This window comes from Telopea speciosissima, chromosome 6 (genome assembly GCF_018873765.1).
Source record: "Telopea speciosissima isolate NSW1024214 ecotype Mountain lineage chromosome 6, Tspe_v1, whole genome shotgun sequence".
NCBI lineage: Eukaryota > Viridiplantae > Streptophyta > Magnoliopsida > Proteales > Proteaceae > Telopea > Telopea speciosissima.
Window position 1 is genome coordinate 2,000,056 of NC_057921.1, and position 23,890 is coordinate 2,023,945.

Here is a 23,890-nt window from a genome sequence, read left to right on the forward strand (position 1 = left end):
AAAGCTAAAGTGAAAATAATTAAAATTTCATGATTAAGGCACAAAAACAAAATAAAAATTAATGTATGATACTCTAGGATACTTTGATGCCATTCAGGTAAGGGTGTCAAATGAGACGGGTATGTACCGGTATCGGGACCAAAGGTGCCAGTCCCAGTACTGTCCCCATTTAGTTAACGGGACCAAAACTAGGTCCTGGTCCCAATTATCAACGGGATGGGACAGTACCGGTTCCTAAATGGTTCTAAGCCTGGTAGGAAAAGGGAGAAGAACTTTAATGTTTTCTAATGAGATGGTTTAATTAGTAGTGTTGTAGATCTTTTCACTATTATGAGATCTAAGGTGTTCCTTACTTTTGAAAGTAATATAGAATACAAAATCATGATGAATTGAATTTCATGGTTTTACTTCTTTAGATCACACATAAGCTTCTCAAAACGACGACTAAGAATTAATAAGGATGAAATAAACAAGTCCATATACAGTTTCAGTGCTATCACAAAACAAATTAATAGAAATAGAAACTGAAGGTCTATCAGCTGAAACCTCTATAAGAGAAAATGTCACTAATACATCAAACTCCAGCCATAAAACTTCAACGAAAGAACATGAAATATACTCTTTCAAAGGGTATTGATAGTTCTGGTCCCATCTAGTACCTAACCGGTATTTCAGTACTGGTCCCATTAGGAATCCCGTCCTAGAACCAATCCGTCCCATTTATTCTTTGGTACCAAAATCAGATCCTAGTACATCCCGTTTATTAATGGGACGGTCCGCTACCGGGTTTTAGCGGGATGGTTCCTGGTTTTGATCCCAAATTGACACCCTTACATTCGGGTCCTAGTTTCAGGGTGAAATCAAGATACATTGTCGGTGTTTGGGTATATACTAGAGAACAGACACCCATTTCTTCCCCTACAATAACTCTGACTTCAACTCCATCTTCTTCTGCTGTCTTAATGTCCTCCATTCACAACTCTTGATAGTTGGGTTCAATCCTGTGAGTTTGGGATTGAATTTTAGATCCAGGGACTATAAGAATAAGAAATGTGATGTTAATCAACATATATACATGTAAGTCTCTAGTTCTTATTGTGCCTTTGTGTCCAGCAAAATCTTGATGAGTGAAAGCTCCCTGAAATTCATGAATCACCAGTTCAGCTTCTCATAATTCTGAACATCCCCAAAAACTATTTCTGAAAAAGAAAATGAGAATTTATATAAACACTAACCTCCAACATGTATGTAACTGTCTCAAAACCTGAAAGGAGAGAACCTAAATTAGTTATAGAAAATAAAGAAGAGGCAAAAGAGTCTGAAAAGCAACCATTAAAAAACTAAAATTTAAATTTAAAGTACAAAAAAGTGCGTTTGGACCAATTGGTAAGACTCTCAGACTTCCATGAGGATGGTTTGGGAATCCAGTAGGAGCAGTAACTGCAAAAGCAAGCAAGACAAGAACTCAGTAAAAATTCTGTATTATAAAAGTAAGGGCCATAGAAAAGAGGAGAAAAATAAACTTACCAAAGAACTCATCCAACACGAGGAAAGGATCAAAAGACCATCTTCCACCTCTGATAATTTTAAAATAGAGAGAAGTTAAGAGTAAGATAAAAGAACGGGTACACTTTCTTTGTCTAGGAGCGCATCTGGGAGCAGGCTGGGCCTAGAAACATAGGGCGTGATAGGGGCTGGGTTTGGGTCATTGGGGCTGGGCCAGACACATTGCACGTGTAGCCATATGAAACGGTTAGATTACATACATGTGTGTATTAGGGTGTACTACATCGAAGGACTGTATAAAATGAGCATGAATTAAATAATTAAAGGATTATAACAAGGATTTGCATCTTCAAGTAACAACATATGCTAACAGTTAAGACACATAAATATTCTTGCATGCAAATTCAGTAGGATATCTAACAAGCTAAAGGATGGACTTACCTTCCTGCAATCTCTTGGTATGTACTGGTGATTATAAAGTCTACATGGTTCATGGCAAGTATATCAGCAGTAAATTGGCATGAGAAATGGTACCTGTGCTCGTATTTTTTCCAATATATGTCTGAATCTGGATATTTTGTTTTCCCCAGTGCATGTGCAATTGTGCAATGCACATAAACCAATCAAAAATTTTTAAAGTAAAATTTGGTTCTAAATAGATTAGCTAACAATGGTATGCATAAACATGCAATCAGATAATGATAAAGACATGTGTGACTCCAAGGTTACAAGCCAATAATGATGCAACGAGATTCCCATCACTATAATTGCCAATTATCGGATCTGGAATAGCCTGTAACTCAGCAGAAATTTCAATTGATGCATCCTAATCACAATATTCAACTGTTAGAGATAGTCCATAAACATGAAAGCAAGCACACAAGCACACACACCCACACACACACAGCACTTCCAAAAACAGATAATAGTTTTTTTCAATTTATTTTACTTCACTCGAATTGCAGATTAATAAAATGAGGGGAGAGGGTTCCCCATTATGCCAGCATGGGGAGGAATCTGCAATCACACCAATGGTTGTACTGAAAAAGGTATCATCCTCATGGGGTCCATATATTCAAAGCAGGACAGAGAAAATAATAAAAAAACTATGTGAGTTAAATTGCACTCTGTCATCAACTCATCGTGGGGAAGTTTTTCCCTAAAATGATAATTAACATACACTGAAGCTAGTACTAAGGATCTAAGAGAAACTACTTTTTTTGATAAGACTAAGAGAAACTACTTGGACACTTTTATATAATTCTATACAGAGTGCCTTAATGCCTAATTACTGCAGAAGTAAGCTTATCAATCTTTAGTCTAAACAGGATATCACCTCCTAACTTACTAATATCTTAAAATTGCAATGAAACAATGTTGCCAAGCTAATTTTGCTTATTCCTATAATCACATCACAGAGATCTCACCCAAATGTTAAAATTGATCCTAATGGGTGTGGTTACCATCATATTGATTGTAGGAAGAACCATAAGTTAGAGCTAAGAAGAGGGGGGCATCCAAAATAAATGACATAAATAAGTGTGTTATATCTAGTTGATTACTGTGTAAAGCAAACGTTTGAGCTGAGAGGCAGGGACATCCAAAAAAATGAGAGTGAGTGAAAAGTTGTAAAAAAGAAGAGGAAAAAGAAGAAGAAAGTGATAAGCATAGAAGAATGAAGCAAAACTGAGAAGCAAAAGCTTCTAAAATATGTAGGCACGGTGTGGGTATATGCCTGGGCGTAGTTCCTAACATTACTGTTGTTCCTAGTAATAGAGGGTCCTGCTACCAGGAACAATAGAAAACCCAGCCTCTGCGTTTGGAATCTTACTAATGCATTTTCCTTTGGACAACTGTCCAGACTTGTCTCCATCTTCTCTTCATATAAAAAATAACAATTAATTATAGAAATAAAATAGTCAAGCAATAGACATCCACATAGGGAGCAAGGGAGAACAATCAATCATAACCACTCTTAGCTACAAAGTGCTTAGAAGGTAAGCATCTGTGTCCCTCAATACCCAAATCTGCCAAGGACAATGTGTTTATTTAATATGTCAAATAGCAGAAGTGTTTTTTGACTATGCATTGGGAGTTGCAAACTGTTCATGCTTGATATGCAAAAGGTTAACCAATTGCTTTAGAAGTAAGTTCATGGTTATGTATTTTTCATAAATTGATCATCTTCGATATGATCCAAAGTTTCTTGAAGTTTCATCCTGTTTCACCAAGCCATAAATTGCAGTTCAGAAGCAAAAACTTGGATACAAAGAAACCCACATCCAATAAAAAGTGTTAGACTTCTGAAGAATTACTAAGTGGAGGGAAGGAACAGTTCAAGTTGCCATTGTTAAAAGATTATGCCTCCGCAAACCTTTCTACATACATCAAATCTCGATATCCATCATTTACGAAGAATCCCTTTCTCACTTCTAAATGGCACCCGCAAAATATATGTATTTTCTGTTCCACCAATTTTCTCAAGATGTTGGCTGTAACGAACCTAGATCTGGGAAGGAAAGAAATTAAGTTGCAGAAGAAGGGGAAGGGAAAAATACCACTTCGAGGGTGGTGACCTCCTAGAACAGAAATAAGAGAAGAGATTTTGATTAATTCTTGGATCCCTCTACATGACCTTCATTCCTCCATTTATAACAACCATTTATCCTCTAATTACCCAACTGCCCCTAGCAAACTAACCCGATACAAATTACCCATTTACCTCTAAATGATTAACCCAACACAGTAATCCATCTATCTATGACTATCTATGATCATAACATTGTCAACCCCTTCAGAGAACCTTGTCCTCAAGGTTCAGCTGCAGATAACTGGCGCACCGCAAGCATGCCTTCCTAACACCAAACAAACCATAAGCCAGAAGAGCCGCCCAAACAAAGCTGGATCGACACCGAAAAAAGTGTGCAATCGTCAACCAATCTATGAGCATACAGGAGTTCAGACCCAACTCAGCCCTCTGCCAGCAACTTAACTGATTCAAGGCTGGTTTAAAACCAGCAATAACAAACACGTGGCAAGGGTAATATGGCCACACGTTCCTTCTTCTTTCTTTTATTTCTATATTCCCTATTACTTTCCTCTCTCTTTCTTTTCTCTCTCTCTCCAAATAGCACCCATCACAAGAGAAGAACCAGATGGTCAGCACCCAATTTTGAAAGATAATAAAATTCCAACACACCTGGAACACAACTGTCGCTTGCGGAGAAGTGGATTAAGACCCTGAAATTATGGTGATCTTGATCGAGTTGCAAACACCGCTGGGGAAGAGAAATAAACTTGAGGATACCAATCGCCTGAATTTCACTAATGAATGCCACAAAAATCTCAGTTTGCTTAAGAATAAAAGCCAAACGAAGGAAGGAGGAAACGATAGGCCTCTGAATCTGAAGATTCCGGCAAGGGAGACAGCGATCTCAGGGAGCCTAGTAAACTCTGCTTGCAAGCCTTGGTTCCTCCGCGTTTTTCGTTTCCCCTTCTTCGGTCCCAACTCCCAAGTCTCCCAACTACTGTACAGCTGAGCCAATTGAAGGAATTCCAAGGTTTTGTTGCTCCAAGTTGCAGCGGTCTGGTTTCGCGGATCCAAGGTGCAGTGGACTTGTTGAGCTACAGACAAGACTCTCGCAGCAAAGGAACCGGTATTCCTGCTCCGGCAGAAGCTTGAATGAGGTGGTGGCTCCGGTGGCAGCCGAAGCTGCTGGTTCTTGAGGTCTCGGTCGCCAGGATCCCACGATCTACGCACAAGAGCAAGATCTCGCTGGCTTCCAAGATCTTGATCACCAAGGCTCCATGACTGAACCAGAAAGGGGGAAAAAACAGAGGTGATGGAACACCAACTCGTCCCTGTTGTTCCGCGATCGATCACCAGTGTGGTAGCTGCGCTCTGTCGTTGACAAACGCATGCCACCTTCACCGTCGCCCTGACTTCCATTTTTCCTCGATCGAACACCATACTGGCCCTAATCGGTGGATTGGGGTCTTGACCATCGGAATCCCCTGACCCCAAAATCAGAAAAGGGATCCAGATCTTTTCTCTCCCTTTCGTGCCATGATTTTGGTCGATAAGCACAAACGGGTATGAATACGTGCCTGGATCAAAGGGTCGCAGAGACTGCTCGATGCCGATGGAGGGTTGTGATGGAGCTCGGCATGACAGTAATGAACAACCTTCAGAGAGTTGCGACACAACGATCGGATGCTGGCCGATTGGTTCTTGCGTCGGTTGTTTCGAAGCCGGCTGAATCTGATCGACTCGACCAATAAGAGGGTGGACAGTATTCACGACGCCGGAAGCCGGATCCGATTCCACGAGCTCTGAAACCAGTGGGGTTTGGTTCAAGGCAGCAGGAACCAAAGCCGTGGAGTCGGCATGTGCATCATCGTGCTCCCTAGGAATCGACACACCTTCACCTTCCACTGTATCAAGATAGTAGATCCGCTCGAGCTCGGTGGCGATTGCAGTCTCAAGAAATATGAGGAACGGCGATGTCGGATCGTGTTGTTCCCAGTAAAGAAAAGAACGGACCAAATTGTTGTAATGAGAGAAGAGACCCATGGGGATTAAGGGAATGGAAGAGGAAGGGCAACGAAATGGTAATGGAATGGTAGGGGGAGGTTCAATGAAAGCGCCAATGTAACGAACCTAGATCTGGGAAGGAAAGAAATTAAGTTGCAAAAGGAGAAGGGGAAGGGAAAAATACCACTTCAAGGGTGGTGACCTCCTAGAACAGAAATAAGAGAAGAGATTTTGATTAATTCTTGGATCCCTCTACATGACCTTCATTCCTCCATTTATAACAACCATTTATCCTCTAATTACCCAACTGCCTCTAGCAAACTAACCCAATACAAATTACCCATTTACCTCTAAATGATTAACCCAACACAGTAATCCATCTATCTATGACTATCTATGATCATAACATTGGCTGCATGTTTTCCCTCTCCATTGTATTTGATAACTTCTAATACTATGAAAGGCAGGGAGATTTGGGGAAGAAATAGAAGTTATGAAACACAAGAGCATGGCATGGTGAGCAGATTGGTCAGGAGAAACAGAAAGATAAAGAGCGGAGCAATTCGACTGCAGACTTACTTGTCCCTTGTATTTGTGGGCTCGGAGAAAATCAACCAAAGGCTCCAAACAGTCTTTGACACGGAACATAATGGAAGAGAGGTGATAATTGAAAAATTGAACACCGTTGCCGATGTATGATGGCCTGCTTGGGTGAGGAAACGACGCGTTGAAGGGTTCAAAATCGAGTTCAAGCACGAAAGGATCATCGCGTCTGACTCTGAAACAAATTTTATACGTCAAGATTTCAGAGACAATGATATAGAAACCAAACTCATCCAGATGAAAAGGGGGAAAAAACTAATCACTGCAACTTAAAGGATTTACAAATTAAAAAAGGGAAATTTACGCATACCACCTCTGAGGTTTGACGAAAGGATATTTTCACCCCCCAGTTTTGAAAAATTCTGCATACCCCCCTGAGGTTTGCAAAAGGTAACAAATAGGTCCATTCCGTCAGTTCATGACTAACACTGTTAAAAAGTAGACTTGAACTGACGGAATTGCCCTTGCCATTGGGGTTTCAAAATGAACTGACCAAAATGCCCTTATGACTATGGGGTTTCTAAAATGACTAGAACGATGAGGGATTTTAGGGTTTGAAATTGGGGAAAATCCCAAATCCTGCAACTCGTCTTCTTCCTCCCAAATCCTGCAACTTGTTCCCTTTATCGAGCCACACCGGAAGAGAGAAGGGGAAGAAACGGTAAGGGCCACCATTGTTGGACGTTATTCTTCAAGCTGCAACTTCTCCAAGCTCTGTTCGAAGACCTCCAACTTCTCCAAACTCTGTTGGAGTGGACCTGCAACTTCTGAAACTGCATCTTCTCCAACTTCTCCAACTTCAGTTTGACCTGCAACTCAAAGCTCTGTAAGTATTGCTTTGAATTTCTTCATCCATTCTCTGGTCCATTGACATCTCGGCATATTAGCTTTTTTTTTTGTCCTACATATGCATACCTAAGAAATGTTAAGTGGTCAATACGTGGATCAAGTTAGGAATTTCTGAATCGAAAAATCGAAACTATATAACCTAAAACATACAGTAGTTCAGTTCAGACCTTAATTAGATAATAGATGGAGAAACCTTTAATGGAATCTTCATTTTGGAAATTTGGGCTGCTCTGTTTGATTATGTGAAGGATACATTGCATTCTTTGATTTCTGGATAATTTGCTATTTTCTTCTCCTGAATCCAAGCATATTGTTCATATATAATAGCAAACTATGCATTAGAAGAGGTAATCTGATGCTACTTTGTATGCTAAATATATGATGGCTGATCAAAGTGTGACAAAGGATACATTGTTTATATGCTTTTCATGCTGCACCAAGATAGCATAAAAATGCCTCTCCTGCTCTTTGTCGATTGGGTACTGTCCCTGCCTGGCCATTGGGTACTCAAGGGACTTTCTGGTTATATCCAACAGTCTATAAATTTCTCTACTTCACAATAAAATGAAGGGAAAAAACAAGAAAAATCTGAAATACAAATGACATGTTTGAGTCTATAGATGCATTGAAAAAAAAACTGATTGAGTTTTTCATCTCACCGAGCTTGAGATGATGATAAGATAGTTATAAAATACATACTATTGGTTTATGAGCACTTTTTATTTGGTTGAATTCGAGTGAGATGATGCTTCTATTACATCTCATTTTGTAAAAAATTCTGTTATTTTGTTTTGTAACTCTGTTAATCTTTATCACCATTTTGATGACTTCCACCAAACATTGAAACTGTTAGAGTTGTCAAGAGTCTATTGATTGGATGGGTCCTTGTTTGTTTTAGTGGCATTCAGAAAGCATTATCCCACCTATTTGGAGAAGCTAGATGCAACCTGTTCCCCATGCCCCTGCATAATCTTCAGATGTAGTTGTATTTCTTGGCATGTTTGATGATAATCCAAAATTTATATACTTGGCTGATGCAGTAATATGTTCTATTTATGTATTTTGTACAATGTTGTTGATTGCATGGCAGGATTTGAATAATGGAGAAAACTGTATGCAAGTTGATCTATCATTATGTGAAGTCTGAATCCAAAATTGTAGATGTGGACAGATTTGGGTACTTGGAAATGATTGGTGACATATATAACTTATTGTTGAGTTATATACCCAAGGGAAGGTCTGTGAGTTTTAGTGTGAAATACATAACACCTGATACGGGTGAAAATATAAACTTGGATAGAGATGCAGATGTGATGAAGATGTTTGATGTCTTGAAGGACCAACCTGAACTGAACATATATGTTTATGATGTGCAAGTGGGTGATCCAATGTTATGTACTTATGTGAATGGACACACACTTCAAGTGATTGGTGGTGATACTACCATTGATAGACCAGGAAGTGGAGAGCCACTACTTTCACCTACAAAGCTATTTGGTGGTGCTTTAACCAGACAAATTGAGATTGCTCCAACAAAAATTGAGACTTTTCCAAGAGAAATTGAATAAAGTAGTAGGAGATCAAAAGCAACTGTAAGGAGGGGTGGTGGTACTTTAGGTTTACCCAAGTTAATGAGTGGTGCCATTGGTAGTGTTTCCATTGGTACTACACGCCTTGGTACTACAGCCACTACAAGAAGGAATGTTGGTAATAGTAGTACCTCACAAATGAATCCTGTTGTGAGGAATGACAATAGTAACACTTGTGTTCTCGAGCCAAGAGATAGAAATACTACTGGTGTGACTGTTTACAACAAGAGTACTGCCAATGTGAGTGACTGTGGTATGACATTGCAAGAGGTTGGGATGTCTACTAGATATGTAAGTAGGGGTCATGGGTTTCTCAGGGCATCTACCACATGTGCTACCAGTATTGCATTTGAACCTGTTGCTTCACCTACCAAGCTGCCTGACAAGGAAGTGGAAGAAAATCAGATCATCAGTGATACATCTGATGATGAATGGGAAGCTGGAGAGTCAGATGAAATAAGTGAGAGTTAAAGCAGTAGTGAAGATGATGTTAGTGAAGAAGAGTTGGAGAAAGAGGATAACAGTAATGATGACATATCTGAATGTCAATCAGAAGAAGGGGATAATGTGGGTGATGGAGTAGGGGGTGGGGACCAAAATGTCACATTTAGAGTTGGTCAAGAATTCAAGAATGTGCATCATTTCAGGGAGGTCCTAGAGGATTATGAAGTTCAAGAGGGCTTCAAAGCTTTGAACAGAAGAGTACTTTCCTCTCTATGCAGAATAAGCTGGCTCTATGTGTGGACAACCAATCCATTCCCAGAATTATATCGAAGTCCTTCATATCCAAGATTATCAAACTAGCCCCCAGCCCATGGTCGCTTACTCGAACAAGACAAGATTTGAAGACTTGGTCAAGCTCGACCTTACTTCTCGTCGGTGTACAAACTATCAGCTTCTGCTCCATACTTGCTGGTCTAATAGGTAGTTTCTCAGCAAATGAAGGTTATATAAGGGAGTTCGATGCTCCCGAGTCAAACAACACGTAAGCAGGTAGGGAATACACAGAAATCATGCCTGACAAACACCGAATAGCCAAACATGATAAACCCAACATAAGGAGTTACATTCAAGCGGTTGAGTACAATACCTGTGATGACACCAGGGTCAGCCTGGGCTTCCTCATGAGTGACCGAATACACTCGCCCTTGAGTTTTGCTTGCTGGAGATGGAAGAAGTAAGCGAACAATGGCCTATGCTTGGGGTGCCTTAGAAGTCACCGTTGGCCACGAACCTGCCTGTCGTGGATGTAGGCAATCCTTAACCATATGACCGGACTGCTTGCAATTGTAACATATGAGGGTCTGGGTCCCATAATAAGGAGCCGATGCAACCTTGGGTCCTTGGGCTACATCAGGCTTACGGGACTGTATGGGAGTTGCAGTCGTGTAGGCCCCTCTCTTCTAGAACTTACTAGGTCCCCTAGAGTCATAGGATAACATTGGCCTCTTGCCAGCTTGTTTGGCCTTGTAGTTCTCTCTCTGCTGATCTTCAATCATCTTAGCAGCCTGAACCACTTCCGTATAGGTAGGGTACTTGTGCAGCACCACAGATGTACTCAAGTTGGCCCTCAACCCTCTTTCAAACCTTCTCACCTTAACCTCCTCAGCCTTCATGTCTTCCGGAGCAAAATAGAAATGCTCCTTAAAGGCCTGTTGATATTCAAGGACTGACTTGGATCCCTGGCTGAGGCTCATGAACTCAACTTCCTTCTTATCTCGAAAGTTCCTTGGAAAGTAATTCTCGAGAAAATCTTCTGTGAACTGAGCCCATGTTGCATTTTGGTACTTAGCCCAGAAGTGCTCCTTTGAGGATCGCCATCATACATCAGCATCGCCTCGGAGTTGGAAAGTGGCACATCGAATCTTGTCGGTGTCATTTGTCACACCCCAAACCACCCCCTGGGAGGATTAGGTAGGTGACCCAAATTGCATAACGGCAATCCGTCAAATCCCATGGATCTAGAAGCAATTAATACATTCACGGTCTCACATTTGTAACATTACCTCAAGTAAAATCAGAGTGCTACAGATAAACTACAATTATAATAATGAAAGAGAAAGCATAGCGATACAGGAAATGATGTGATATACATATATAAGATTGTTCCATTCCCCAGTATAACCCACAAACTGAAAAGTGAAGCTGACATATACATAAGTGCAAAGAAAATACATATATATAGAGGGCGAGATAACTCAACCCCAAAAAGAAAAGAAAAAGCTAAACCAGAAAACAGGAACGGGGATAAACTCCTATCAAAAACAAAAAGGAGTCCCTAAGACAAAAAACATCAAAAGCGGCCCTCACTGCTCTTCATCAATAACCACTGAGAACGCTCGCATTATCGGTACGACCTCCGTTGGGGTCCACAACAATATCATCATAATCACAAGGGCTCTCCTTCTCGTAATGAGCTGCCATGCCACAGCGGCATCCACCTACAGAATCATCTAATAAAAAACATATATAATAGAGTATGAGCCCCCACTGAGCCCGTGAGTAAAACAGATCATCTTGCATGCACATGCAACCACAATCCACATGATCCTACATGATATACAAGTCCAGATTAATTATTAGCCACCTAACAATATAGCTAAGGCAGGTTAGTGCTACTACAATCCCCAATACATGTATCCTTGGTGTGGGCTTGGTTACCCTTTCCCGCGATATACCCATTGAGTTGTCGGAGAGGACCAGTCGGCTCCAGCATCTCCCTACCCAGGTCAGCCCGACCAGCCCTCTAGATTAAACATGTGAGGTAACTGACTTAATATCAATTCACCTTATCGGTGCATAAACTTTGTTAATAATATAGCCATGATTCACCTATCGGTGCTTCCCAAGCATGTAGCTCGAGGCTTCCCGGCATATTTGCCCTGGGGCATCCCAGCTGTGCTGAGGCTTTCCAGCATAAATGCCCAAGGTTTTACGGTAGTCCTCATAGTCATCCAACACCTTAACCCCTGTTGGCAAGGGTGCGTAGCACGGGTGATGAATCTCTAGCCCCATGTTTATATGGCATCGTATGAGTTGGCGGTGTCAACCATATCCCATACTATGGGCTACCACCGGCCTCATTTCCAAGCCGACTACGACATCTAGTCTATCAATCACAAACAACATGATATATTCAAGAAGAATTGATCAACAGTCACACGATGTGTAATATTTGAGAAATTTGAATTTAATTAAGTAACAAGCAATACAATTGAAGAATTTAATTGTTGGCATAATAATACTGTTACACGTATATACAAGATAATATTTCACTCACCTTGGTCTGGTTCTATGAACTCAGTTGCAATTTTAGTTCCGGCTGCAGTCTGGCTGTAGGCCTCGAGCGCGTGATCAAACCCTAGATATAGATTAGAAATATCTTATTTAATATTCCAAACTATTTTTGGATAACCTAGGGTTGATCTAAGCTCACTGGGTTGACTCGGTTTACAGTTGGACATCACTTGGAATTCTCTGGGCCTTGCACTGGGCCTTAGGCCTATGTCCCTGTGCATCATACAGAGATTGTGGCCTAGGGGCAGAATGGTCATTCACTATTATTGTACATGATTCTAGGTTATTTTAGCTTCACAGTACAGTCCCCAACTTGGCAGTGCTGCAGGACCATCACAGACAGGGTTTCCAAGCCCTGTGGGGCCCACTTGGCTACCAAAGGTATTCATACATGTGGACAGATGTGGGGAGGGGTATTTTGGTCATTTACCACCTCCCTACACTGATTTATGGACCATGGGTGAAGATCCCCAAGTTAGATCAGCAATTCTGCAAATTTCCATTCACTGGGCGATGTCTCTGGGTGATGTCTGCATCGCCCAGTGCATCGCCCAGAGCCTGTATAGAACGTGAACAGGCTGAGATTCCTAGGTTTTTGGCCATGGGCAGTGGCCACATCATTCCCCCATGCATGCTAGGCCATCATGGACTCCCAGGGGTGTTCTTTACATTGGGTTCCATGGATTTTTACTTGGGCCCGCCACTTGGCTGCCAGGAGCTGCCCAGACAGCCCAGTAAATAGTAACCCTGCAGCGCTTCAGTTGCAAACCAAGGATTTGGCTGCATGATTCACATGTATATCAGTATTCTAGGGTTGTTACAACCCATGGCTAGGTTGCATGCAACCAGGGCACACAAATCTGAGCCCCAGACTGGCTGTTTTTGGTGAACAGGGCAGTGCAGTCTGGCATCAGCTGGGTTTCAGTCTCAGGTGAAGAACAACCATGAAAACATCATAAAAATGCCCAGATCCTTCATGCATCATGTTGGATCTGAGATGGTCCATGGCAGCCCCCAGCTGTTCTGGGCTGCCAATGGCCAGAAACCTATCTAAACAGTAGAGATCCATGGAGAAGGATGGTAAACAGTAAGGCAGCAAGTAGGGGCAGGGGTATTTTATACCTGAACTGGTCTGAGGGCTGCTCGAACTGGGCCTTAGAGGCAGGGCTGCTCCTCCTCCTTCTCCTTCCTTCTTCTTCCCTTCCTTTCTCTTCTTCTCCTTCTCTTTTCTCTCTTTTCTTTCTTCTCCTTCCCCCTACGGTTTCAACAGTAACCAAAGCTCTAAAATGAGCTAAGGTGTCAAACCCTGCACCTAACTGGTTGGATTTTTGATTGAAGGGCAGGAACCCCTGACCAGGAATTTAGGAACACTGTGGAGTATCACTCCAGTCAATGGGATCAATGAGAAGACTTTGAACAGGCTCCCCTATATACCTGTCAGAAGATGGACAGCAGACCCTTGCACTTGCACAGCTCATCGGATGATGTATGGCCTGGACCCCAGCTAATCTCTCTCCTCCCCATAACAGTGGGACCCACCTCTAAAAAAGTGTGTCAAAACTTTTAAAGGGCATGTGGGGACAATACCTTGACCCAGGGTCAAACCCCAGTGCAAACCCCACTGAGATTTAGCTTGCTGAAATCTCTGGGCGATGGCACTGGGCGATGCAGACAAGGCCCATAGACATCGCCTAGTGAGTGAAATAGCATATTTTATTGGATTTTAATTGTGGGGACCACCCAACATGAACATGAGTGCTCTCCATAGATAGAGGGGAGTCTGAGGGACCACCTCATACCCTTAGTTCACTGTGGACCCCACCAATATGCCCAAAATCACTCAGAATCAGTTTAAAAACCCATTTTCAAAATAGGCCTTCATAGCCAAACAAGCCTCAGTGAGGGCTGAGCCTATAAATAGGTGGCCTTGGGCTCATTTTAGAACCCTTGGCCACTATTCAATTCGTGGGAGAGAAGAGAAGAAAGAAAGGAGAGAAAGAAGAAGAAGGAAGAAGGAAGAAGGAGAAGAGGAGGAGGATTGCTGGCAGTCCTGCACCCAGGCCTAGAACCGAGCTCTCTTAGACCTACTCAGGTATAAAAATACCTGTATACACTTGCTGCTCCCTTCAAACCTTATGTTTTTTTTTTATGTTTTCTTGCTCTCTGGCAGCCTAGAGCAGCTGGGTACTGCCCAGGACTGCTCCAGATCTGCTATGCAAGCATAGAGCATGGAAGATCTATAATTTTTATTGGATTTTAGTAGGCTATTATGCTGTTCTTGAGGCCGAGACTTGGCTATGCAAGGCTGCACTGCCCAGATGCACTATTGCTTGGCTGTTTGGAACCCTTGATGCAAGCAATGGCTACATGGACCTAGCCCTAGGTAGTAGCAGCCCCAGAATTGTGTTGCATGTGTAAATCCAGCCTTGCATGTGGCTGAAATCGAATTCCAAGTTTGGAGAAAACCCTATGACACTATTCACTGGGTTGTTTGGGCAGCCTTTGGCAGCCAAATGGTGGCCTTGATGGAAGATCCATTTAGATCAAAAGGTAGGTCATCCCTAGGGCTACACAACACCCTAACATGCATGGGGTGATGTTGAGCACACTGCCTAAGAAGCCCCACCTTGGAATCTCAACCCATCCATCACCCAGTGAAGGTTTTTCTGCAGAAATACTGATCTGGCTTTGGGGACCTCAACCAATGGCCATGTGACACTGTGGGAGGATGGGAAGTGACCTAAAAGCCCTTCCCCACATCTGTCTTTAAGAGGAAATAACTGTGGAACCCAAGTTGGCACCGTAGGTGAAGGGAACCCTACTTGTGCTTGGTCCTACAACACAGACAAGCTGAGGACAGCATTGTGAACTTACTTTGACCCTGGGTCAGGTACAGTTATGAAGAATGACCATTTTACCCCTAGACCACTAACACTCGATGATGCACCGGGACACAGACCCAGGGCCCAGTGCAAGGCCCAGTAATCCAAGTGAGCACCAACTGAACAACCAGGTTAACCCAGTAAGCTTAGGTTAACCCTAGGAGTACCAAAGATAGACTAGAAACCTAACATGACAACTTCTAATTTATATCTAGGATTTGATCCCGTGCTCGAGGTCAACAACCAGACTACAGTTGGAACTGAGTTTGCAATCGAGTTTTTAGAACCAAACTCAGGTGAGTGAATAATATTATCATATGTGCATGTGTAATTATGATGCTATGCCGGCTATTAAGAATTGTAATTATAAATGCTGTGTTACTTACTTCTGTTTCAAATTGCTCAAATCCCTGCATAATGACTGTCTGTTGATTAACACTGTGAATTCTTATATGATGATTGTGAATGTTAGACTAGATGCCATAGTCGGCTTGGAAATGAGGCCTGTGGTAGCCTGTAGAATGGGATGTGGTTGACACCACCCGACTCATACGATGCCATATGGACATGGGGTTAGAGTTTCATCACCCGTGCTACGCACCCTTGCCAACAGGGGTTTAGGAGTTGGATGCCTGTGGGGGCGACCATATGCATATAAAAAAAAAAAAGAGAAAAAGAAATGAAAAGAACACCGGATTGGTGAATATGGGCTCCAAGCTAGAAAAAAAAAAAAAAAAGAGAAAAGAAATGGATTGTCCCATGGGTTAATCACAGAGGGCTGGTCGGGCTGACCTTGGTGAATGAATGCGGGAGCTGACTGGTCCTCTCCGACAACTCAATGGGTGTATCGTGGGAAGAGGTAACCAAGCCTGCACCAGGGATACATGTATTGGGGATTGTAGTAGCACAGACCTGACTTAGTTGTATTGCTAGGTGGCTAATAAATAATCCAGACTTGCATATCATGTAGGATCATGTGGATTGTGATTGCACGTGCGTGCATGATGATATTTTTGCTCACGAGCTCAGTGGGGCTCACACTCTATTATATATGTTTTTCATAGATGATTTTGCAAATCGATGCCGCTGTGGCATGGAGGCTCATTATGAGGAGACGAGCCCTAATTATTATGATGATCTTGGTATGGACCCTGACAAAGGTCGGGCCGATGATGCGTGCATTCTCGGTGGTCATTAATGAAGACCGTTGACAAGTGTTTTTGATGCTTTTTGTCTTGGGGACTCCTTTTTGATTTGCTAGGAGTTATCCCCGTACTGACCGTGGTTCTGTTGTAGTTTTCCTTCTTTTCTTTTTGGGGTTGAGTTAGCTCACCCTGTATATATTTATGTATGTAGTAGCTTTGGTTCTGTTCTTGTCAGCTTTATTTCTTAGTTTGTGGGTAGTTGGGAAATGTATCAAACTCATCTATGTATATATTATCATCATTTCCCGTATCACTATGCTTCCTTTTATTATTGTAATTGTAGTATATCTGCAGCACTCTGATCTTGCCCTTGGTCAAGTGGATGCATGTGGTTCTGTGAATGTAAGCACTGCTTCTAGATCCGTGGGATTTGGCAGATTGCCGTTATGCAATTCGGGTCACCTACCTAATCCTCCCAGGGGGTGGTTTCGGGTGTGACAGAGCTTAGTATTAGAGCGTGAGGCTCTTCTTACATTCATGGTATGCAGATTAGGGTTAATAAGCTACCATTATTAAAACAAGTAATAACTAAAAGTTGTAGGGGAGGTAAATGTAAATAAACAAAGTGCATAACTACCATTAAATAAAAGATGATTGTGGCTAGGCCACTACATGAGTTTTAATTGCACAAACTGCAATTCAATAATTACATAAGCTGAAAAAAAAAAAACACACTAAATTGGATACATTTCAAGGAAAGAAAGGTACATAAGCATAAGTAAAAAAAAAAAAAAAATAGTCATAACCACGTAGCATGAACTAATAGGAGTTGGCTAGAAGAACTACTCTATAGGGGGAAGGTCGCTCGAAGGAGGCTATGTCTGGCGAGAGTCAACCCTGTAGAACCTGTCCCAGAAGTCCATCCTAGTCGCCATATCTGAAAGCTGGGTACTGAGACTCTGAAAGTGCGTCATCATCTACGTCCGCTTGGATGGCCCTAGAATCTGAGAACTGGTGGCACCCGTCGCCTCATAAGTAGGTAAGTCAGTAAACTAAGTGCCAACACCTTCAAAGTTGCCCCGACCCACATCTTCTGCACTAACAAACTGCTCCTCTCCGTGCATGCCCCCAATGTCACCCTGCTCCTCTCTGTGTATCTCCTCATCATGTACATCATCACCCTGCTCCTCCGCATCCAATCCCTCATCTCCCTGCTACATCCCCAGCTGCTCCTCACCCTCTGGTGGATCCTCTCCAGGCACTTTCATCTTCAGTATTGAGGTCTTATCAATGGGCCTGGACCTGTCTTTCTCAGCATACTCACCCTCCAAAGGAACCCCAAAGGATCGGAAGACTAAAGTGAGGAACTTCTTATAAGGAAGGTTCCCATCAGTTGGGTTCCGAGCATGGTAAAGCATTACCTGAAGTAAAAGGTAAGGAAGGTTTATAACCAGACCTCCACTACCCGCACCTAGAAGGCATTATGTGATGTAGGCCCTCAACATAGATATACTACCCCTATTACCGCCCTTGGGGTAGATGTTGTAGGTCACACACCTACTAATGACACGAGCACTAGGCTTGTAAGAAGTCTCAGACCTAGGCGTGTCCTGGGATCCTGTCAATGCTTTGAAGACCCTCCTCCTAGTCTCCAAAGAAAACATCTCTGAAATGTCCATTCGTGGTTGGTAATAACACCTCTCTCTTGAGTTAGGTAAACTCAGAATCTCTGCTAATAGGGCAGTGGTCAGCCTAATATCCACTCCCTTCACCCGACTCTCCACTCTGAACTCCTATGCACTAGAAGGCACTAGGTTACAGTAAAAGTACCGGACCAAGTTGGGATAACAAGGCTTAGTGGGTGTCAACATGGAGGTCCAACCCAAGATGTTGAACCTAGTGTAGAGACTATACTGATGGAAGTCATCCACCTGAACAACTCGACCGTTCACAATTTTTAGCGACCTAAAATCGTTCCAATCCTTAGCATGCTCATACCTAGAGAAATGGAACCGGTCAAACTCGAGCTCCTCCGAAGAAGAAGAATCATCTCTAGTTTGTGGGTACTGTGGATGAATATGATGAAGAATGATCACTCTCCACTCGTAGCCTCTTTTGGGCTACCGATTTCCTAGCAGTGCGATGGCTAGTAGACATCTTCCTACAAAAGAGAAGAGAAAAAGACAGTTAGGGTATAAGATATTGGTGAAAACCCTAACCTAGGCAAGAAAGAATAAAAAGAAAACCGGAAAGGACAATGTAACCAAGAAATCTTACTTAGGCACGTGTGGGTTCGCAAATGACTCGAGAAAATGCAAGGATTTGGTGTGGGAATAGTCACACTACCTTCCAAGGAGTCTCTCCAAGTGATTAGAGAAGTTTAGAAGAGGTTATGGTCAAAATGGGCCCCTCTCGGATTAATAAACCTGCGCCTCGATTCTCTGGGCGATGGCACTGGGCGATGTGTCCAACGCCTAGAGACATCGCCCAGTGAATATAAATTGCTGATTTTTGGGTTTTAACTTATGGAAACTTGGGGAATACCTAAAATAACCTTAGGAAACATAAAGATACAGATTTTTATTAATATTTAAAAAAAAATATATATAAATTTTTATTTATTTTTTAATCTAAGAAATAGAATAAACCCAACTTTCTTAGGACTAGAGGGGTGAAATTTCTATATGTGGTTGAGTAAAACATATAAGAACTTGGACAAACTTATGTTGATATGTTTACAATGGATATTTAGTATATATAAATATATAAATATATTCGTATACATATCTATGGGATATGGTGTGTACTACCTAATTATTACATGCTTGAATATTGTGATGTACGAACTGACTGGAGTGTTGCCGTGCAAAACAGAACATAGATACATAGGTATGTTGTAATATGTATTTACCGCGTGCAAGAGCGTAGATCTAACCCTATCCAAAGACTAGGTCAGCCAAGAATAGGATCTCATAGTTTGTCTAGTCAATCGAAACACTTAGGCGCTAAGGTACCTCGAGCCAACCCAAGATTAGTGTATGGAATCTTAGTCATTTAAATTCCAATAGATATGCACTTAATTCTTTTAATTAAGTATGATTTGATGCTTAGAACCAATTTCTATGATAGGACCTAACACCTCAGCCAAGGCTGGAGACTCCAGCACTATGATCTATATTAGATAGTTACGGGAGAGACTGAGACGGATACGACTAGTACTACCCTGAGCTGAGAACAGGTTGGACTTATATTTAGCCATTGCAGCCATTAGTGGACCGAAAGAGCGAGACTATTTTATGACCTTAGCCGAAGAAGTAAGAGCTGACATAGAGTACTTGCTCATGATGGAGTTTGTGACCGGAAAGAAGCTAGAATTGCTTGCCTGTTACACCAGGTAATTAATTAAAAGTCTTTTTATTTAAAAATCTGAAGCCTCTCATATAATGCCATGCATAGCATATTGATACATAAAATGCTTAAGAAAGAGAAACGAAATACAAACCAAATAAAACATCTCACTATAAACCAAGACAACATATCTAATAACCCACCTTACTGGTGCGACTCATGAAACTCATTGGAACTGTGGATTAGGTTTGTACCTGCTCTAGCTAAGAAATAATTGTTGACCCTTATGGACGATACCAGAATATTAAACATGCTCCTCTTTTCAGAGAAGCCATAATGGTCAACACCAGGAGAAGTTCACTTGGTGGTCGTAAAGGAAAACAACCCCGAGCTGTGCCGGAAGTTGAACTGCCTAACGGAACTGAGGCTTAAAATTCTGAAGCATCGGCTGCTTCGTCAGAGGCACCGGCAGTTGCCCAAGCCACTGCTGCAGCACCTCAGCCAAATGTGGCAGCCGACGACGTAACTGCATTCATGACCACTATGATGCGGACTATGCAACAACAACAAGAGTTGCTTGGTCAGATGTCTACACAGTTTGCAACTATGATGCATGAACGTGCTGCGCCACCACCACCACCCAACCGGCCATACTATTTCCACCACCTGTGCCTCAACATTCAACGGAGAACTTTACTACCAAGGTTATGGAAAGATTCAAGAAGCTCCAACCGCTTGCATTTTCCAAAACAACTTCCGAGGTAATGCAACCAAAACGGTGGATCAGCGCCCTAGAGAAGGCATTTGAAGTACTTGAGTGCATGGACGCACAAAAGATTATATGTGCGGGTTATCAGTTGCAAAATGAAGCCGAAGCTTGGTGGAAAGCTACTAAGCCTAATTTGGAAGCTACTCATCCAAACCCCACGTGGGAGCAATTTAAAGAAGTTTTCTTCAAGAACTACTTCCCAGAGAGTTTCAGGGATAGAAAAGAAGCTGAATTTATCGCACTGGTGCAAGAAACTAAGCCAGTGTTGGATTACCAATAATGATTTAAAGACCTGTTCCATTTTGCTTCAGAGCACTTGAAAGAGGAAGTTAGTACAGCGAATAAATTCGAGAAGGGACTTAAAACTGAGATTGGGTCAGTACTGTCAATCATGGACATTCGGGATTATGCTCAAATGGTCGACAAGGCAAAGACAATGGAAGATAGGTTTAAGGAAAAAGAGAAAGCAAAGGCTGTGACATCACCTGGGTTGAATAAAAGGCCAAATAATTTTCAAACTTTTGGGTGGCCATGGGTCAGAACCCTTTCTGCCCCACATTTAACCGACCTGCTCAAACGACCACGAGTCAAGTGACAACAGCAGCTTCGCCAGCCCGACCAGCAACCAGTCAAGTGATCCAGGCCTCAACACCTGTTGCTCCACCCTTTAAGTGTTACTTGTACAACAAGGAAGGACACATGGCTAGAGATTGTAGATCGCGTAGGTACGGCAACAACTCGCCAAGTTAGCCTTAAGCTTGGTCCTTCCAGCCACGGGATAATCGAACGCAAGGAAAGGTGTATGCTTTGACAAATGAAGAAGCTGAGGCGAACCCCGACGTACTGACAGGTAAGTTTGCTGAACACTACTCAACTATAGGGAATAATTGGCTTACTTCATGTAACCTAAAATACCTATAAACCCTAGGTACCCTGAATGTCTCAATCATACCTGCGCGAGTATTATTTGACTCGGGCGCAACCCACTCTTTCGTCTCCTCAACCTTTGCGAGTAAGATGAAAGATCAACCAAGGGACATCGGGCATGAGCTAGTAGTCAGCACATCGACGAGCAGTGTTGTGAGTTTAAAAGAAGTATACAACCCCTGCCAGATCGATTTTTGTGGGAAGAATCTAACCGCACAATTAATAAAGTTGGATATTAAGGATTTTGACGTGATACTAGGCATGGGTTGGTTGTCAGCCTATGATGCAAATGTCTTGTGTGCAGAAAAGAAGATAATGTTTAAGTTAGAGGATGGGTCAATCTTAACTTATCAAAGTCAACCAAGGAAGAAATCCAGGAGAATACCTTATTAGCCCTCCAGGCGCGCAAGTTGCTTGACGATGGATGTCAAGGCTTTTTGGCCACGGTGTTAGACACAGAGGCAAGGATAAAACCTTTGGAAGAACTAGAAGTCATCAGAGAATTTCCTAATGTCTTTTTGGAAGATTTGACACAGTTATCGCCTGACCGCGATATAGAGTTCGCGATTGATCTAATTCCTGGTGCAGCACGGGTATCCAAGGCACCGTACAGAATGGCGCCAATCGAACTGAAGGAGTTACAGGTTCAACTTTAGGACCTGCTGAAGAAGGGATTTATATGACCCAGTGTATCACCCTGGGGAGCACCCATGCTGTTTGTTAAGAAAAAGATGGTAGTATGCGGCTGCGTATCGACTACTACGAGTTGAATAAACTGACTATCAAGAATCGATATCCGCTACCGCGTATCGATGACCTATTTGACCAGGTACAAGGAGCACGAGTTTTCTCCAAAATCAATCTTAGGTCAGGATACCATCAACTAAAGATCAAAAAGCAGTGACATTCATAAAATGGCATTCCGAACGCGATACGGACATTATGAATTCCTAGTTTTGTCGTTCGGATTAACCAATGCCCCGACAGCATTCATGGACATGATGAATAGAGTATTCCATGACGTGCTGGATAAGTTCATCATTGTGTTCATTGACAACATCCTGGTGCACTCTAAGAGTGAGGAAGAGCACACTCGACACCTTACTTTTGTGTTGCAGCGGTTGCGTGAACACCAGCTCTTCGCCAAATTCAGTAAATGTGAATTTTGGCTTCAACAGATTGGGTTCCTGGGATACATCGTCACCAAAGACGACATCAAAGTAGACCCGGGCAAGGTAAAAGCGGTTCTCAAGTGGGAGACTCCAAAGAGTGCCACTGAGACTCAAAGTTTCTTAGGGTTGGCCGGATACTACAGACGGTTTATTAAAAATTTCTCGCGAATTTTGGCACCCATGATAAAACTTACAAGGAAGGGAGTCAAATTTGAATGGAACGAGGCATGCGAGAAAAGTTTTTAGGAGTTGAAAAACCGATTGGTGTCAGCCTCGGTCCTGACCATTCCCGACGGTACTGGAGGAATGGTGGTATTTACTGACGCATCCAGGATGGGATTGGGTGGTGTCTTAATGCAGAAAGGAAAAGTTGTTGCCTACCCCTCCAGGCAATTGAAGAAACACGAGAAGAACTACCCCACTCATGACTTAGAATTGGCGGCGGTGGTCTTCACGTTAAAAATATGGCGACATTACTTATATGGTGAAAAAAGTGAAATCTTCAGCGATCACAAAAGCCTGAAGTACTTCTTCACCCAAAAGGAGCTTAATATGAGACAGAGACGATGGTTGGAATTGGTGAAAGACTATGATTGTGAGATTCAATACCACCCAGGTAAGGCCAAAGTTGTTGCGGATGCATTAAGCAGAAAATCTTAGACTGCATCCCTCGCTTCCTTAGTCGTAAGAGAACAGTTGGTAGAAGAAGCTCAGAAGTTTGATCTGGAACTCGTGATGGAAGGAACGGCTATGAAATTAGCAGCCAGGGATCTGTAGCCATCGATACGAGAGGAAATAATTGCAAAGCAACCATTAGACCCTGAACTGGCCAAGATTATTGGTGAAGTACAGCAAGGAACCCATAAGGACTCAGATTTTTCTTTGGCCCATGATGGTGTCCTGAAGTTTCGAGACAGATTGTGTGTGCATGATGATTATGATGTCCAAGACCGAATTCTTAGAGAGGCACACAATTCACCCTATACAATCCATCCCAGAAGTACAAAGATGTACAAGGATTTGAAGAAGTATTACTGGTGGTCGGGAATGAAAGCAACCATAGCAATATACGTGTCTAAGTGCCTCACCTGTTAACAGATAAAAGCAGAGAGACACTGACCGTATGGTTTATTGCAGTCACTTCCCATACCTGAATGGAAGTGGGAAAGGATAACTATGGACTTCGTGACAAACGTGCCCAACACCAGGAAGGGTATGAATGCAATTTGGGTGATCGTAGATGGATTAACGAAGGCGGCACACTTCATA

The 23,890-nt window shown here is 42.4% G+C and overlaps 1 long non-coding RNA gene across 1 annotated transcript; it reads right to left on the minus strand.

Moving 5' to 3' along the window:
• Positions 1 to 1,897: 1,897 nt before the first annotated feature.
• On the minus strand, positions 1,898 to 22,742 carry LOC122665152. Its single transcript, XR_006333444.1, has 3 exons — positions 22,732 to 22,742; positions 19,918 to 19,923; positions 1,898 to 2,040 (listed from the first exon to the last, which is right to left on the minus strand). It is a non-coding gene; the product is annotated as an uncharacterized LOC122665152 (long non-coding RNA).
• Between the last annotated feature and the right edge of the window lie 1,148 nt (positions 22,743 to 23,890).